This window comes from Lemur catta, chromosome 2 (genome assembly GCF_020740605.2).
Source record: "Lemur catta isolate mLemCat1 chromosome 2, mLemCat1.pri, whole genome shotgun sequence".
NCBI classification, from domain to species: domain Eukaryota; kingdom Metazoa; phylum Chordata; class Mammalia; order Primates; family Lemuridae; genus Lemur; species Lemur catta.
This window is the reverse complement of record NC_059129.1, coordinates 102,341,687-102,358,462: the sequence shown is the minus strand read 5'-3', so window position 1 is coordinate 102,358,462 and position 16,776 is coordinate 102,341,687.

The window sequence follows — 16,776 nt, the reverse complement described above, 5'->3', positions numbered from 1 at the left end:
GAGACACAGGAATCTCATCCCTGCACATTTGCTTTAAGAGTGAAATTGCTGATTCCTATTCTGCACTGATTGAGCATGTTATAGACGGCACAGCAAAGAGAAGAAGCACCTGCTCTTGCCCCCACCTGCTCCTGTGTGGTATGATGGAGATGCACGCATGGCCTGTGGCCCTGTGGATGTCGCGGAAGGAAGCCAGGCTCGTGCTGCCCAGAGACGAGTGTCTGCAGAGAGATGGATCCAGCAGCAAGAGCCTGTGGGGTTCTTTAGCGTGGGCTGGAATTGGGGGTGGGCAATAGAAGCACATCCCCCATTCAAGGCAACTATGCTAAGGGAGGCATCCCAAAGACCTCCCAGAGAACTTACCCAAGTGCTCCACAAGGGGCTGAGCATCTACTCACAGGACATGAAAGCCCAAGAAAGAACCTTCCCAGGTGAAAAAGGCTTTTGTCCCTGTTCTACCTTTTCCACCTTTCCCTACCCCTTGCTCCAGAGGACCTGGAAGCAGCAGAGTGAGGGGGAGGAGGAAGCAGGAAAGAACAGCGAGTACCCACTTCCCAGTGCAGGTCCCCAAGCCTGGGGGATGGAAAGACATTGAGCTAGAAGTGAGATGCGGCTTGGTCATGCGACTTGATGGCCTCTAAAGCATGCCCACCACTCAACCACGTGCATCCCTCGCTAGGAATTCATTCAAGGGGGTAATCAAAGATGTGTGGAAAGACTTATGTAGTAAAATAATTGCCATATGTGAAAATATTTCCCTGCCTCCTGAAGAGCCATAATATATTATCTTCAGAATATCACCTGTTCTTTCAATAACCAACAGTTAACAGAATCCTGAGGGTCTAATTTTTATGTATGTTTGCAATATACTAGCCCTTAGAATAAATAGAATCACTCAAAATAAAGAAAAGGAGTTTTAAACAGCTGGCCATTACACAATGTTGAGAACATTGTGTTCCAGTTACTCTCCCTGTGAAAACACTACCCCAAATACAGTGGTGTAGAACAGCAGCCATGAGATTATGCTCATGGATTTTGTGGGCTGGGAATTTGGATAAGGCATGTCTCTGCTCTAGGATTCTGGGGTCTCAACTGGGAAGTCAGATGGTTGGGATGTCTAAAACATCTGGGGGCTTCTTGGCTCCCATGGTTGGTAACTGGCAGGTAATGCTTTGATGGGTGGGTTCAGCTAGACCAGACCACCTCATGTGGCCCTGCCTGCTAGCTGGGGCATCACCCACTACGGCAGCTGGGCTCCAAAATGGACATCCAGAGTGAGAATTCCAAGATGGAACCAGGTGGAAGTTACATGACCTTTCATGATCTAGCCTTGGAAGTAAATGGTGTTACTTCTGTCACACTCTATTGGGTAAAGCAGTTATAAACCTGCTCAGATTCAAGAAGGGGACACGGGCCCTATCTTTCAACAGAAGGAGTGTCAAACTGCCATAGAATTCTTAATGTTTAACAAAAATAGAGTCAAGTGGCCACCTAAATTTAATTCATGCTTCACAATTTTTCTCGATTATTAGTATAGTATCCATGTGGTGTTGTTTTTCCAACAACAAATATAGTGTCCTAACACCAACCAGTTTTCCAATTCTCTGACACCAACTGGGTGTTCAACAATTCCATCCTGACACTAAGTACTCGGAGTTAGTGCAGACCCCACAAGTTAAGGGCTCAGTCCCATAATACTGCCCGCACTTCAGATGCCAGTCTCAAGTCCTGGGTCCCCAGGCTACCTGCACTCCTGTCTGACTTCGTTACACATTTGGGGGCACCCGTGATGCCACCTCAGATTTGATAAATGGTTAGAATGACTCACAGAACTTAGGAAAGCACTTTACTTACAATGATGGTTTATTACAAATGATACAGTGCTGGAACAGCCAAATGGAAGAGTGTGGGGGAGGAATGGGGCACGCCACCCTTCCGGCACGTGGATACGGTACCAACCCAGAAGCTCCCGTGGCCTCAAAGCTTGAGAGGCTAATCAACACCTTAATACTGAGATGTGACTGATGGAATCATTGTTCACCGAGTACTGAACTCTTCTCCAGCCCCTCTCCTCTCCCCAGAGGAAGGGAGTGCAGGAAAGTCTAACCCTCTAATCACCTGATTGGTTTTTCTAGTGGCTCCTCCAGCCCCCTACCCCTTAAGTCAGCTCATTAGCAGACAAAAGACATTCCCATCACTCAGGAAATTCCAAGGGTTTTAGGCGCCCTGTGCCAGTAACCAGAGACTAAGACTAAATATATACTTTTTATTATACCACAACATAATGCTCATTATCTATATGTGGAGCTCGGGGCTGGGTGCCGGAAATCTAAAGAGGATGAAGATGTATTAATAATACCTGCTTTTGAAGAGCTCAGAACCTAGTCGGGGAGACAGGAACATAAACAAACGTCTGCAAGTGCTGTGAAAGAAGCACCTACGCAGGGTAACTGACTGCCGAGGAAGCACGTGCTTTTAGAATATTTTTCCACTAAAGAAGAAATTCTTGCCTTTGTTCATATTCCCCTGACTGTTCAGAAAACTGCTGTGGAGGTGTTATCACCAGCGTACTGCTCACAAAGTGACTGCTGTTGTCCCAGGGGCCACGTGACTGTGAGAGCACGTGCATTTCCAAGTCGAGCAGTGGAAAGTCTGATGGGGATGCACAGAAACACTCAGCAAGTGGAAATGATCTATACACACACCTTCTTCATAACATACAATAAAAATGCAGACAGCCCCTTGACCCGTGAAGACCGGCCGTTGTGTGTTTTGCACGTGCAGCCCTGTGCACCCCCCGGCGCTGCACCAAGAGCCTGCACACGGACCGGCCCTACCATTTGCACACCGGGGCAGGAGTACAAGGCAAGGCCATGGACCATTCGACTAACTCTTTAGAAGTTATAAATCAAGCTAATAAACTGCCAAGGAGAGTTATGTTCTATCCTCTTATATTGACAATTATATCTCATGACAACTTCGAAGGGCCAAGTTCAAATTTAGAATCTCAGTGCCATGCCTACATGTGGTGGCCAACAATGGCCAGACTATGGCACCCCTACCCCTGTCATCTCACCTTTGGCTCCAGCTCCCACACCTCAGCCTACATGTCCACACACCTGCAAAAGGCCACCATCGGCCACTCCCAACCTTCAGGGATATAAGCGCCAGTGTAGGGGTCGGTGTGGGAGGATGGCAGGGGGAAGAGGCCCACTCAGGGCCCAGAAGTGGGCTCAGGGACACTGAGTTAGGGGGTACTGGGTCCCACATACTTGGTGCCTGGCCTAGAAAGGGAGGGACCCCAGGCTCAGAGCTGGCACATCCCCTTAATCCTCTGGATTCCTGGCCGCCGGGGAGGGCCCTGGTGGCAGGTCAGAGCTGGGCCCTCTGAAGCTCAGGGGTCCTGACAGATCCCTATTTCCTGGTCTAAGGCTGGGACAACCTAGCCCACCACATCTCTAGGCACTCACGGTTTGATCTTCAGAGCAAACCTAGAGGCCAAATGTGAGGCTGACACGGAACCAGAGCAATTTCTTGTAAAGCCACATTGCAAGTAAAAAAAGATAGAACTGAGGCCAGGGCCTCTAATTTCTATCCTATGCTTTCTAGTTATGTATCATTTGTCACTGCTCATGTCTTAAAACAGAACTGATTTTGCAATGGCTTAAAACTACTGGATTCTAACTCTTTTATTTTAAGCCACCAGCTGAGAGCTGTTGAGTAACGTGGTTGTATAAATCAAGCCTTTCTTCCCCTTACTGAATTACTTGGATTCAAACCACCATCACATACTGAGCCAGGGACTTCTCCAAGTTAGAAGAAACCTTAGAAGGTAGCTTATCCAATCTCATGAGAGGTTCTCATGCAATGGCAACAGAGACACCTCGCTCAGTCCTGCCTTGAATCTAGCTTGCCAGTTCTCAGCCCAGGCTGCCCTTGAAAATCCCCTGGGGAACTCTGAGCAGTGCCGGGTCCAGCCCCTGACCTGCTGAAGCAGAGTCCCAGGGCTGGGGAGCGGGCACTGGCATTTTATCCGAGCTTCCCAGGTGGTTCTAACATGACTGTACAACTCCCCGAGTCAGGAAAGCAGATAGCCTCTCACTCTGCCAAGGAGGACAGTGGCCTGGCCAGGTGAATACCCCAAAGGACAAGGTCAGGTGCAAAGCACACTACCAGCAGATGGATGGGGCACAGCCCTCTTGGCTCTCATCGAGGGGATTTGCATGAATCTGGGTGCACGATTAGGCTGGATCAGGATGTTGCCTGAGGAGCCTTCGTGAGCTTCTCTGCCTCCCAGCACTGAATGATATCAGCTCAATAAAAAAATAAAAAAAAAAAAAGCCCAAACCACAAAACTGTACTTAATGGCAGCAAACAAACCAATAAACAGGGAGGGAAGGAAAAACACTTCTGTGGACATAAACCCGGCTCTCACTGAGGACGCACAACCAAGAGCGATGTTTGAGACAGAAAGGTATTTTAAGGTTACAGAGACATGTCTTCCAGCAACAGGATAGAGGGGGGAGTCAGGTCATTTTTAGGAAAAAAAAAAAGGATTTGAAGGAAGCACTAAAATTGAAGAAGTAATTCTAAGGCCATAAATAAGTAGCAAATTCAGCCATTCTCAGAGACTAAACCCCCTTTCTTTTATGAAACATTTTCCTGAAAGTGCAAGGTGGATTGCTGAACCAGAACTTTCTAGGAGGTAGGATCTTTCTAGTGGCTGGAGGACCCTGTTCCAAGCCTGCCTGCCACAGACACGTGCTGGGAACAGGCAGGAGCTCAGGCCCCAGCAAGCAGCCAGAGGCACACACTTCTCCAGCTGCACTTCTTCTAGAACAACCACCAGCAATGCATTCATTCAGCACGTGTTCCTTGAGGGCCTATGCTATACCAGGCACGTGTTAATGCTGAGATGGGTGCAAAGACAGGTAAAGAATAATCCCACCCTCATGGAGTTTGTGGTCAGACGATTTTAAATATATAACATCTGATGCAGACACAAAAACACAGGCAAGGAAGAGATGAGGGTCCTGACTTGGGGAAACACCCTCACCACATGGTCTGGAAGCCACCTGGCACCTCTGGGTGCCAGTTTCCCCATTTAGACATTGAGGGCGTAGGGCCGGAGGAGAAACGAGGTTGCTTCTGCCCCACTTTAAATCTTCACGTCAAGCTCTTTTCTTGTCACTGTGGGTGAAAATTAGTTTATTAAGCACCTGTGCCCAGGTCTCTGAAGAAGCAGAATAATTCTGCAGGATAGAACCGGAGATTCTAGATACCACTCTATTTCCACAGCTCTCACTGCACTTGCGTGCAAATGAACACGTGGAGAGAGTGGATCTCATGTTCTTGTCCACCTCTCCACTCCAGGCACCTCTTGCTCCTTTATTTTATTTTTTGATTATTTTTAATTTCAAAATATTAAGGGAAATGCAAATTAAAACCACAGTAAGGTACCACCCTACCCGTGTCAGAATGGCCATTATTAAACAGTCCAAAAACAATAGATGCTGGCACAGGTAGAGAGAGAAAGGAACGCTCGTGCGCTGTTGGTGGGGCTGCAAATTGGTACAACCTCTATGGAAAACAGTATAAAGACTCCTCAAAGAACGGACCCACCATTCCATCCAGCAATCCCACTACTGGGTATCTACCCAAAGGCAAAGAAGACATTTTGTCAAAAAGACATCTGTACTCGAATGTTTATTGCAGCACAATTCACAATTGCAAAGATGTGGAATCAACCCTCGCTCCTTTAGAGGAGTCCCTCAGGTGTCTCTTCCCCAGGGGGCTCTCCCATAAGCGCATGGTAACCTAGCTGCCCAGGTCCCTGCGCCCACCCGGCCACATGGGGCGCCCATCTCCTCATGCCCTCAGCTACTGATGCCCCTGAGATGCCGCTGCCTCCTCTGCCAAGGGGGCAATTGCTACTGCTTCCTGGAGATGCCTGGGCACCTGGGTAACCTTAAAACAGGTGGAGGCCCCTTCTGTGACCACTGCCTCTGCTCACTGCTGTCCTCTCATTAAGCTGTGTGTCAACGTTGTGCCTTTTCAAAGGACTTCAGGGGGAAGTCCTTTACGCCCAATTTTTTTTTTTTTTTGCCACATTCTGTTACACACGCCCCAAAGCAGCCCTGCCTTGTCTTAGGGTTTGGCAAGAGACACTGTAGTTTGGACAGAGTGGTTAAGAGCTCTCAGTCAAGGGCCTGAATGGCTGGTTTGGATCCTGGTTCCTCTACTTAGAAGCTGTGTGATGATGTAGAGTGAGTTACCTCTCCTCTCTGGACTTGAATTCCTCTAGCATCAAATGGGGACGCTAATGTTATTTATTCAAAGGGTTGTTGTAGAAATTAATTGAATCGTCACATATCAAATGTTTGGAGCAGCATTTGGCACATAGTAAATGCTCGCTATATCCTTGTATGTGCACATTTAAAGATGGCTATTTCTCAAAGAGCTAACAGGAATCAGTGTTTATTTGAGTTTGTATCTCTAACTCCTAGCACCTGCCTGGCACAGGACAGGTGCTCATTTGGTCAACGAGTGAATTAATGAATAAATGCATAAAACAAACATGAGCGCAGAAGGCTGGATGTAGGAAGGCTGCCACTCGGGAAAACAACCTCAATGTCATCACCAGAGAGAGGAAAGGAGAGGGCAGGGAGAACAGAACTCCGCTGGGTTCATCCCCACACATATGGTAAACTCCCCCAACAAGGCACCCAACAGCAAAGCCAACTTGATAAGACATGAATTTGGCTGATCTGTGAACGGGTCCCATCCTCAGCACAGCCATGCTCTCAAAAGGTGGACTCAAGTTCATTTCCTGGGGAGGGGGAAGGTGAGGAGGGTCTGGGGTGGGCACGGAGGCCTTAGGAAGGGATAGCCTCAATCATCTGCGACTTTGAGTTCCTTGTATAATCAGCTGTGTATAAGTTTCACTCTCTTTATTTCTGTACTTTACTTGACAATACAGACTGAAGAAAGGTTTTTATTGACCCAGCATTAGGACAACTGAAGGTTTCAGACCCCACGTGCACGCGCAGCAGTTTCACTGTCCATATAGCTCCTGTGCCCACACCTTGTAAGCACGTCCAACACTAAGGAACTGTGGGTGTGGGTGGCAGCCCTTGCCAGCTCTCCACAAGACCACCGCCCCCTTCCTCTCTTGCCTTTCTCTCCCACCACCTGCCAGCTACAATTTCACACCCTTCACACCCCCACCTTTCCTGCTGGGAGGTCGGGGCTGGATCACTGACCCAGAGCTGCTGACCTGTGAAGAGCAATGGCTGGTGGCCCGGCCCTCAGGAAAAGCAGCAACAGAGGTCATGTGTATTAATATCACCACCCTCCTCGTCTGTTGATTCACACGCTGCATCATTCATTGAAAATTAAAACTCATCATCTTTCCCTAGAATGAGGCTAATAGACTTTAATTACAAGAATCAGGAAAAGCAATGACATTTTAACTCTAATAGTTTTTCCTAAAGGAGTATTACCTCATTTGATCTGTTAAAGAAAGAATTACTCATAGTATTTGCCAAAGGTGGGAAGGCAGGCTTTGTTCATGGGGGCCGTGGCAACTGGTATAGGGTCTTGCAGTGAGAGAGAGAGATTGGACTGAACTCCGACTCCAACAAGGATAAATGAGGATTCATAACCAAGGAGCAGGGTGGGGATCAGTGGATGGAAATTACTAGAAGGAAACATTAAGGATAAAGGGTCTCTAGTTGAACTGACTTGATAGGATTATTGCTGAAAGCAGGCCAGGGTGATAAGCTATCGAGGGTGGTCAGGTACCAGGGGTAGGATTTTGGCTAAAGTGACTTAGCAGAATTCTTGTTCAAACTGGAATCTATAAGGGACACAGAGGGAAGCCCAAGGTCTGACCTAGTCAAGCAAGGGACTCGGAGAAGCCTGACTAAAGTTTTGGTCAGAGGGTCTTTTTTAGACTCAATGCTGTAAAACCACATTTGAAATTTTCTTTCCCAGTGAAGCCAGAGTTGGAAAGGGGTTGCATGAAGTCTTGAATGCCCAGGAAGCCACCGCATGTCAAAATCCAGCACCAACTTTTTGTGTTACCTTCTACTCTGGCTGTTTTTCTTTATTTTCTCTTATTAAAGGTATGAACCAAAGAAAACATCCTCCTGTGTTTTGTCTGAAGTAGAACTAGGTTACTAAGCTCACCGAGTTAATCTCAATTGATTCTGTTGTTTCTGTACCTAGGTTTCTCAGGGTCAAAGTCCTAAGCTCCCAACTGTAGACTCAATAGAAGTCTAATTCTTGAAGCACTTCAAGCTCTATGTGGAGATAGATATATGAGCTTTCTAGAATAGCTGTACCATGCTGGAATGATCTGATTTATAAAACACAACATATTTAAAATAATTTTAAATTTAAAAATCAACCCATGTTCAATTGCTTAAAAAAGGAAAACTGCAGAAAAATATGTAGAAAAAAATGTAATACACCCACAATCCTGCTGACCAAAGGTAGGCATGATGGGATTTTCAAATGAAAAATTAGAGAATCAAGCTTGAAGTCTAAGCTTGGTGTGTCCTCAGGGCACATGGCAGGTGCTAAGAGCATTGCATCTCTCTTTAACCTTCCACACAAGGGTCTGCCTGCAAGGCTGTAGATAATTGCTGCTTTGTGCAACTTAACATAGCACAGTCATTTCAAAGCTTGAAGCATCTGTGTTGGTAAAACAGCTATGTTTTTACAGGAAAGCAACCTAGTACTGGGGTTCCAAATTTCTCAGATGGTAGTTGTGATGTGGAGGAGAAAGTTGGTACAATGCAGAACCAGTGTCAAAGAACAAAATTTTGACAAATTTAGTTTTAAAGATCTAACTGGCTTTTATTAGGAATTCATGAACCATATATCATCCAGTCTACAAAATAGACAGTGTAATGGAGGGAATGGCCTGGAAAAAAAAGGCAAAAATATTTTCTGTCTCCAAGGCCTGCCTCTGGCCAGTGGTTGAGAGGGGCGGGGTGAGTCTTTTGTTTATTTGTGCAACAGGAGATGGCCCAGCCCAACCTGGTAAACAGAGATCCTGGGCTGAGGTCATGAGCTTGTCTTCAGTGGAGAGATGGGATGATCAGAATCATCAACTGTAATTGCCTGAAGCCGAGAATCTGTCCTTTAAAAGCTCTGTATTTCTGCGAGTGGTTGGGAAATTTGGGATTTTGAGACGAGAAGGTCTACTATTTTTCCTCCTTTGTCGGCAAAGTAAACTCACTTTCCTTCCGCCTCAAACTGCTTGTCCTCATTCTTCTTCAGCCTCATGGACAAGCGCCTAGTTTTTGGTAACACTAAATGCCAAACGGGGATATCGCAGTAAGAACAGAACCAGTTCACTCTCACCCTCAGCCTGGACGCTTAGAACTAAAAGCACTATTCCTGTCTAGTTAACAGGATTTTGCTGTCTTCATTAGTAAATCTTCAGCATGTTTTCATTAGCATGACTCTTCTGAGACCCTCCAACAAGCAAAATGTTTGATTGCTACTGCAGGAATTTTCTGTAAGAAATTCTTCAGATTCTACATCTACTAAATCTTGAAGGGAAAACATCAACAAACAAGGTTCTTTGAACCTCTTTTCTCCTTGCTGTTTCCACCATCTTGGACTGTTGTGTCATGGTGATTACTCAATCCTAATCAAGTTCCAAGTTGTAAGGCCAGCCTTAAATCAAGCTCCTAACTCTTAATTAATTCTGACCTTACCTTTCCCCCTCTTTTGAGACACTGCCAAGGTGGAGATGGGCTTCTCTTGCTGTGTTAAAAAAGTAAACTCAGCTTTATCTTATCGACCGATTCTATTGGTATTTGGGAAGTCAGCTTTTGACAGTTTGTACAAATCTCAGACCATGAATGCGTGTGTGTGCAAAATAGATCTCCTTGGTTCTTTTTAACTCCATTCCTAAATGTGGCCCCCACATTCCTCAGATTTAATTTCTGTCACTTTTGTGTCCTTGACCCACATGTTAACAAGTGTTGGGAAAGTCCTAGGTGGTTCTCAATGTCATGAGCCCATGCATTTACTAGAACATCTGTCACCCCCTCTTTGTCTGGTCATTGGTTCACACAGATTACCACTAAGACCCCTCCTGTTCCTTTCTGCAGGCCATCCACAGGCCATTTGGGACTTTAAGCCTCACCTGGCCTGGGACTTCCTGGAATGGAGTTCAGGGATTATCACCGGAGGAGTTCAAGGACCAATCTGCCTGGACAGACCATATAGTCACTCCCCCTCCGGGTTGGGCCTCCCCAGGCCTCTGTCCTGTCTTTTCCTCCCAGGTCTTGGCAGCCAGATGCAGGAAGGAAGCAGGCGCTGGCCGAGCCCACACCTCTGCAGAACCTAGTGTTCCCACCTCTGCTTTTCCTGGCGTCCAGGACATCTCGGCCCCCAGCCCACCTTGGCCTCCTCAGTACTAAGTGTGAGCTCTTAATGGGTATGGTCTGCCATGATTCTGGATTTTTCTACAAGCAAAGCCAGAGAAGCATGCGTAGGGGAAGAAAGATTTCTTTTCTCACTCATTTGTAGGTTCATGGCTGAGGCATCTATAACAAAAGACAGATTGACAAGAGAAAAGCATACACATTTATTTAATATAAGTTTTATGTGACACAGAAAACTTCAGAAATGAAGACCCAAAGAAACATGGAAACCTGTGTATTTTTTTTTTGAGACAGAGTCTTGCTCTGTTGCCCAGGCTAGAGTGAGTGCCGTGGCATCAGCCTAGCTCACAGCAACCTCAAACTCCTGGGCTTAAGCGATCCTACTGCCTCAGCCTCCTGAGTAGCTGGGACTACAGGCATGCGCCACCATGCCCAGCTAATTTTTTCTATATCTATTTTTAGTTGGCCAGATAATTTCTTTCTATTTTTAGTGGAGACGAGGTCTCGCTCTTGCTCAGGCTGGTCTGGAACTCCTGACCTCGAGAAATCCACCCGCCTCGGCCTCCCAGAGTGCTAGGATCACAGGCGTGAGCCACCGCGCCCGGCCGAAACCTGTGTATTTTTATGCTGAGTGTTGATGAAGAATGGACGGTCACGGGGAATAATTTCTTACCGATTAGACAAAAGGGGGTGTGATCTAATGGTAATAAACTGGGGGGAACTTCGCAAGGCCTGTTTGTTTAGATTCCGCTCTGTGTCTCTGTGTCTTCAGAGATAAGGATATAATTTTCCTCCTGGCACAGGGCGGGCACCTCTGGAATGGGGGTTTTGTGCTCCAGGGGAGAAGGATGAGGGGAAAGTGAGAGTGACCTTCCTGCTTCTGCTGTTTCTCAGATGCCAAGGTGCCCTATTTTTGGGTGGTATGTCCTGAACCCCATCACATGCTTACACAGCTCCCCATAGGAGCTTCGCCATGGGAGACACGCCCACTGAACACCGAAATCTGAAGACTTTCTACCTCTTTTCCGCACATGAGTTCACTTCTTTCCCATCCCTTCATATCTAGAATCTAAGAAGCTGCCCCAGGCCCTGTCTACCACCGGGTAGTTACTCTGTCTCTTAGATCTCACCCCAGGGCTCTCAAGAAGCACAGATCTTCTGCATGGCCATGCTTCAAGCCACCAGCAGGGTTTACCACTTCCCTCAGCCCTGGGGAAAGGATATTGGGCCCTCTTCCAGTTATTTCTGTGTAACAAAGTACTCCAAAATTTAGTGCCTTAAAACAGCCATTTTATTACGCTCATGGAATCTACAGGTCAGGAACTAACAGAGCCAGTGGGGACAACTTTCCTCTTCCTGCTCCCATGTGGGAGGCCTCAGATGGGCTCACCTTGGTGGCTGGGAGCTGAAATCATCTGGAGGCTTCTTCACTCACGTGTGCAGCACTGATGGCAGCTGTCAGTGTGGATCTCCGCTGGGGCCGTTGGCCAGAACACCTGCACGAGGCCCCTCCACGGCACCTGGGCTTCCTCACAGCATGGCTGCTCAGGACTCACAGGTGAGAGCCTCAGCTCCCAAAGCAGAGCTGCATGGCCTTTTAAGAACTCCTGCTACCACAGTCTCAAGCCTGCCCTGACCCACCGGAGAGGACATAGACCTCATCTCTTTTCTGAAGGAATGTCACACTCACATTCTAAGAAGCATGTGTGAGATGGGAGACGTTGTTGTGACCATCTTTAGACAAATACAACCTGCCACAGCCCCTCTGTCCAGGACCCTCCAAGGCTATTCTTGCTTCACCCTTTTCCTAGTGGGAAGGGGGATGGCAGGTATGCAAAAGAGAATTTCTCTTTTTATTTTTTAAGTTTAAACCCTCAAACATTTTGGGCAATGCCAATAGTCCTCTCCTTGCCCCACGTCACTGACCCATGGAAACCAACACAGAAATGGTTCTCTTGTTCCCTTTTCAGTGGCTGTGGTCCTTAAATGGCCTGGCTGTGAGGGGAGAGGGGGAGTAAAAGAATGAACTGTCAGGGGAAAAAGCTCACTATTCCCAAATATTCTCCTACCACCAGGAAAATAATAACTATCTCATAGACTCATTGTGAGAATTAAAATAAGAACATATGCGAAGCCGTGGTGATTGAGGGAGGACTGGTCAGCCCTTCCTCTCCGTGGGAGACTCCATGCCGGCGTGGGCCCAGCAGCAGCAGGGCTGGTGCTGAGCAGAGTTAACTTGAGGAGAGCGAATTAATATGAACTTGTACTTGATGGTGGAGATGACTTAAGTAACTCCTTTGAGAGCATCTAGAGAGGGAAGTGCTATTTCCTAAGGCCCTTTATGGCTCTAAACTGCCTCTCTGGTTCTGAGAGTCCGTTCCACTTACTGGCTCCCCAGTGCCCTGGGAGTCCCGCCGGCAGCTCCTCATTGCAGACTAGACCACTAGACCGTCTCTGCGAGCTGAGGGGGAGCCTGCTTTTGGGAAGCATTCAGGGCTGGTGCAGAGTGAGTGGTGCTTTTTCAAAATCAGTGTCTGGGTCCCCAAAGACGAGAGCCGTCAATGCACTGCAGCCTGTGAGGTGACTGCTAAGTACCACACTTAAGGACAATAAATGGACGAATAATCCCGGCTGGCAAGTAATTGCCTTTCTCCTCCTCAGTGGAACCAACTTGCAAGGCGCTGTGGCCATTAGCTGTGCTTGCACAGGGCTCTTGCCTGGCAAGTTTTTGTGGATATGTAATAACCGGTTGCCTTCAGTGTGACAGAATTTGTTAACATCTCCTGTGCTCTTCCTTCAGACAGTAGGAGTAAAGTCCAACTCTCATAATGAAAACAATTTTTCAAAAAACAGGTAGAGAAATTGCTCTGTCATTTATGGCAAAAGGAAAAGTTTGCTTAAACTCTTTCACTGGGTGAACTATTTACCCTCTCAGAGCGAGGAAAGGCACATAATGGGCTCAGACTGGACTGTCTGTCGTGACTGATGTTGGAAGCAGAAAATGACACCTTTGCTTCTCTGTGATTTAGAATATAACACAGCGATTCTCAGCTTTTTGGTGACCACAGCATTCTTTTTAATATCAGCATGTTTGGCGAGGTATGTGAAGGTGTTGAAAAATGAATACGATGCAAAACCAGTCAACAAGCTTTGCAACACGAGCCTTGCCACCATATGCACAGTGACAATAATTCCTGTCTGCCCCTTCCACGTGGTTTGGCTGTTTGAACAGAACGGCAACTGCCTGGACTGCCTCTCCTGTACTCTGGCGCCCAGTTCCCCCACGGTCCAGTATGCAGAGTCCACTCTTGGGAGGGGGCTTGATGATGCTCCACTTCTCCCCTCTCACCTGCAGCGATGGCACCTGCTCCACAGCAAGCTGCTCACCCAGCCCAGGTCACCTTCTGTCTCACAAGCCGGTCCTGCTGTGCTAGCACTCGGCGGTGGTGAAATGAGCTCTACACACCAATTTAGAGTGGACAGCACATCTGTGAAAGGATTCCTGCACACCACCTGAGAACCTCTGGATAATGAGTCCACACAAAGACCTTGTCTAATGTTAAGTATTATTTCCTCCTAATCAGCAAAGCCCTCCTGATCTAGGTGCCCACCTGTGTGCCCTGTACTTACTTAAGCACACAGTATGATGGTGATAGTTAATTTTACAGGTCAACTTGACTGGACCACAGGGTGCCCAGACATTTTGTCAAACATTCCTCTGGGTGTGTCTGGGAGGGTATTTCTAGATGAGATTAACATTTGACTCAATAGATCATGTTCACCAGGTTGCCCTCCCTAGCGTGGGTGGGCCTCATCCAATCAGTTGAAGGCCTGAATAGAACAAAAGGCTGAACTCTCGTGTAAGAGAGAATTCTTCCCATCCGAGAGCCTTCAAACTGGGACTTCAGCTTTTTTCCTGCCTTCGAACTTGACCTGAAACCTTGTCTCTTCCTGGGTCTCCAGCTGCCGACTCACCTGCACATCCTGGGACTTGCCTGTCTTCATAATCATGTGAACCAATTCCTTATAATAAATCTTACGTGTTCTGTATATACACACACAGTCACCCTTGGCATCTGTGGGGTACCAGATCAGCTTATCAGCAAACTTACCAAAAGGAGTTTTTAAAATAGAAATGAAATCACCTCTGAAGTGTTGGGCAACGCATGCCCTGGTGTGGCATTCCTGCTCCCCTCACTGGTATACACGACTCTAAGCCCAGCTCAACATGGTAAGAAATATTTTTAGTCCTAGTGCCTCCCTCCAGTTATTCAGCTACTGGGCTGGGCTGCCCCCGACCCCAGAGACGTCCGTTTTATTCACGTGCACACGGCATCCTCAGGAATTGGAACCCTGACATGCTTGCTAAGGTCAAGGGCCCTACCATTTGTGTCTTCCTAACTTCTCAGCAGAGTGGCCTTTGGTGGAGAGGCCCAAGGGGTGGGCTGCATCCTGAAGACTGGAAAACATCTTGCCCCATCCTATGTGCATGCTTGCAGCTGAGGGAAAGTCCCAGGATCACTTTGCTCTGGACTACCCAGTCCAGCCCCGGGGGTGACTATCTCCTGTTGTTCTGGAAGCTGCTGAGTCAGAGGCACAGGGGCTGGAGGCTCTGGTCAGAGAGGCAGGCTTCACAGCACCGTGGGCAGTTCTGTTGGTGTCAACCGTGCAGTAGGCTGAGAGGCAGGGACAGTGCTGCTCCATTGGCACTACGACAATAGCAACAGACTGTCAGGCTTCTAATTTCAGGCATTTGCCCTTAGTTCTAGGTTGATCCTTGGATCCCCTGGCATAATTAGCCCTGTCACTGTGCCAGCCTGTGGGGGCATGTCACCCAAATACAACTGGGCCACCTCTAGGACCAGTCTCAGCACGATGTCACAATAAAAAACCCAGCAATCTAGATCCCTCCCTCCAAACATATATGCAGATATCTATAAACATATTTATGTAAAACAATGCACATATACATACTTGAAAGCTTGTCAAATCCCATTTCAGGCTCAGTTCTTGGCAACCCTTTTCAGACATCTCTGTCACTCTCAATCTCACACCTCCCTGTCTCTTACCACCTCCCCCTAGTGGGGACTCCTCCTGCCATGATGCCCTCCCTGTCTTCTTCCCTACCAAGCCTTGCTGCTCATGCATTCCATGCCCCCAGTGTGTGATCTCCCCACCACATGGAGTCTTTTCCTCATGGCTTTCCTAGAGAGAATTTGCTGCCCTGGAATTATGGTGAATGTGAATTCCCCATTGTGCTATATGCAGATGGATAAGCCCACCCAATCATGTCTTCCTCACAAAATCAGGATGTCTCCAGTTTAGCCTACTCTTCTGAGCCCAGAAAATATTTCTAAATTTCAGCCTTAGCAGCTCTGTACCCTTCTTTTAAAAATATTTTATAGTCCAGCAAAGGGTTTTGGCCTCCTTGCATAGTTGAAAGAACCATTCTAGACCCTGCTTTCCTTGGATATATGTCCCAGGAGTGGAGTACATTGCTACCCAAGGGCACTGCCAATCAGCAGCAATTTACTGTGGCACGTGCGTGAGTCAGGACCCCTCCTCTCCAAAGACTGCCTCCCAGCCACCTTGCTTGTTAGTGCTGTGGTCAAAACCTTTCTTGCAGTCAGTAGCTCTCCTCAGCCTCTCACCACCTCCTGACAGTGCAGAGCAGAACCAGGTGCTGAGATATAGAGGACTGGCTAGTTTTTGTAGACTTCCCAAACCTTAAGCAAATTACACCCCTGCTGGAGAATCTCAAATGGCCTTTAGTTTCTTGGTAATAATACTAGCATATAAAAGTGCTTGCTACGGGCCAGGCATTCTTCTCAACTCCGTACATGAAATGTCTCATATAATCTTCACAATAATCCAAATGAGATTCATACCATTCTAAAAATCACCGTGTAGGCTATTTAACAGAAACAAAAAACGAGGCAGACAGAGGTTGAACATTGCTCAAAGTCCCTTGTTCACCAAGTGCCGAACTAGGGATCGAATCCCGGCTGACTCTCAACCCTGAACTTTGACCAATCAATAGACACAGGTCTGAGTTGATACTGACACCTGGAGATGCAAAGTGTCACCACGGCCCCGTTAGAGGAAGGGCTCACAGAGAACAGGTAATAAATGGAGTCCAGGCCACTGTCCAGCACACCATGGGCCCACCGGACCTGCTGTGTCATTTCCCCAGACCCTGAGTGTATCATTGGAACCGATGTCCTTCAGTTGGAGTTGCCTCCACACCTCCACGCTGGATCCTTGGACCGGAGTTTAAGAGCTCTCTGAGTGGGGAAGCCCAACTGGAAACTTTTGAAACTGCTCCCTTTCCTCGGGCCAAGATTGTCAATCAAAAACTATCACAACCCAG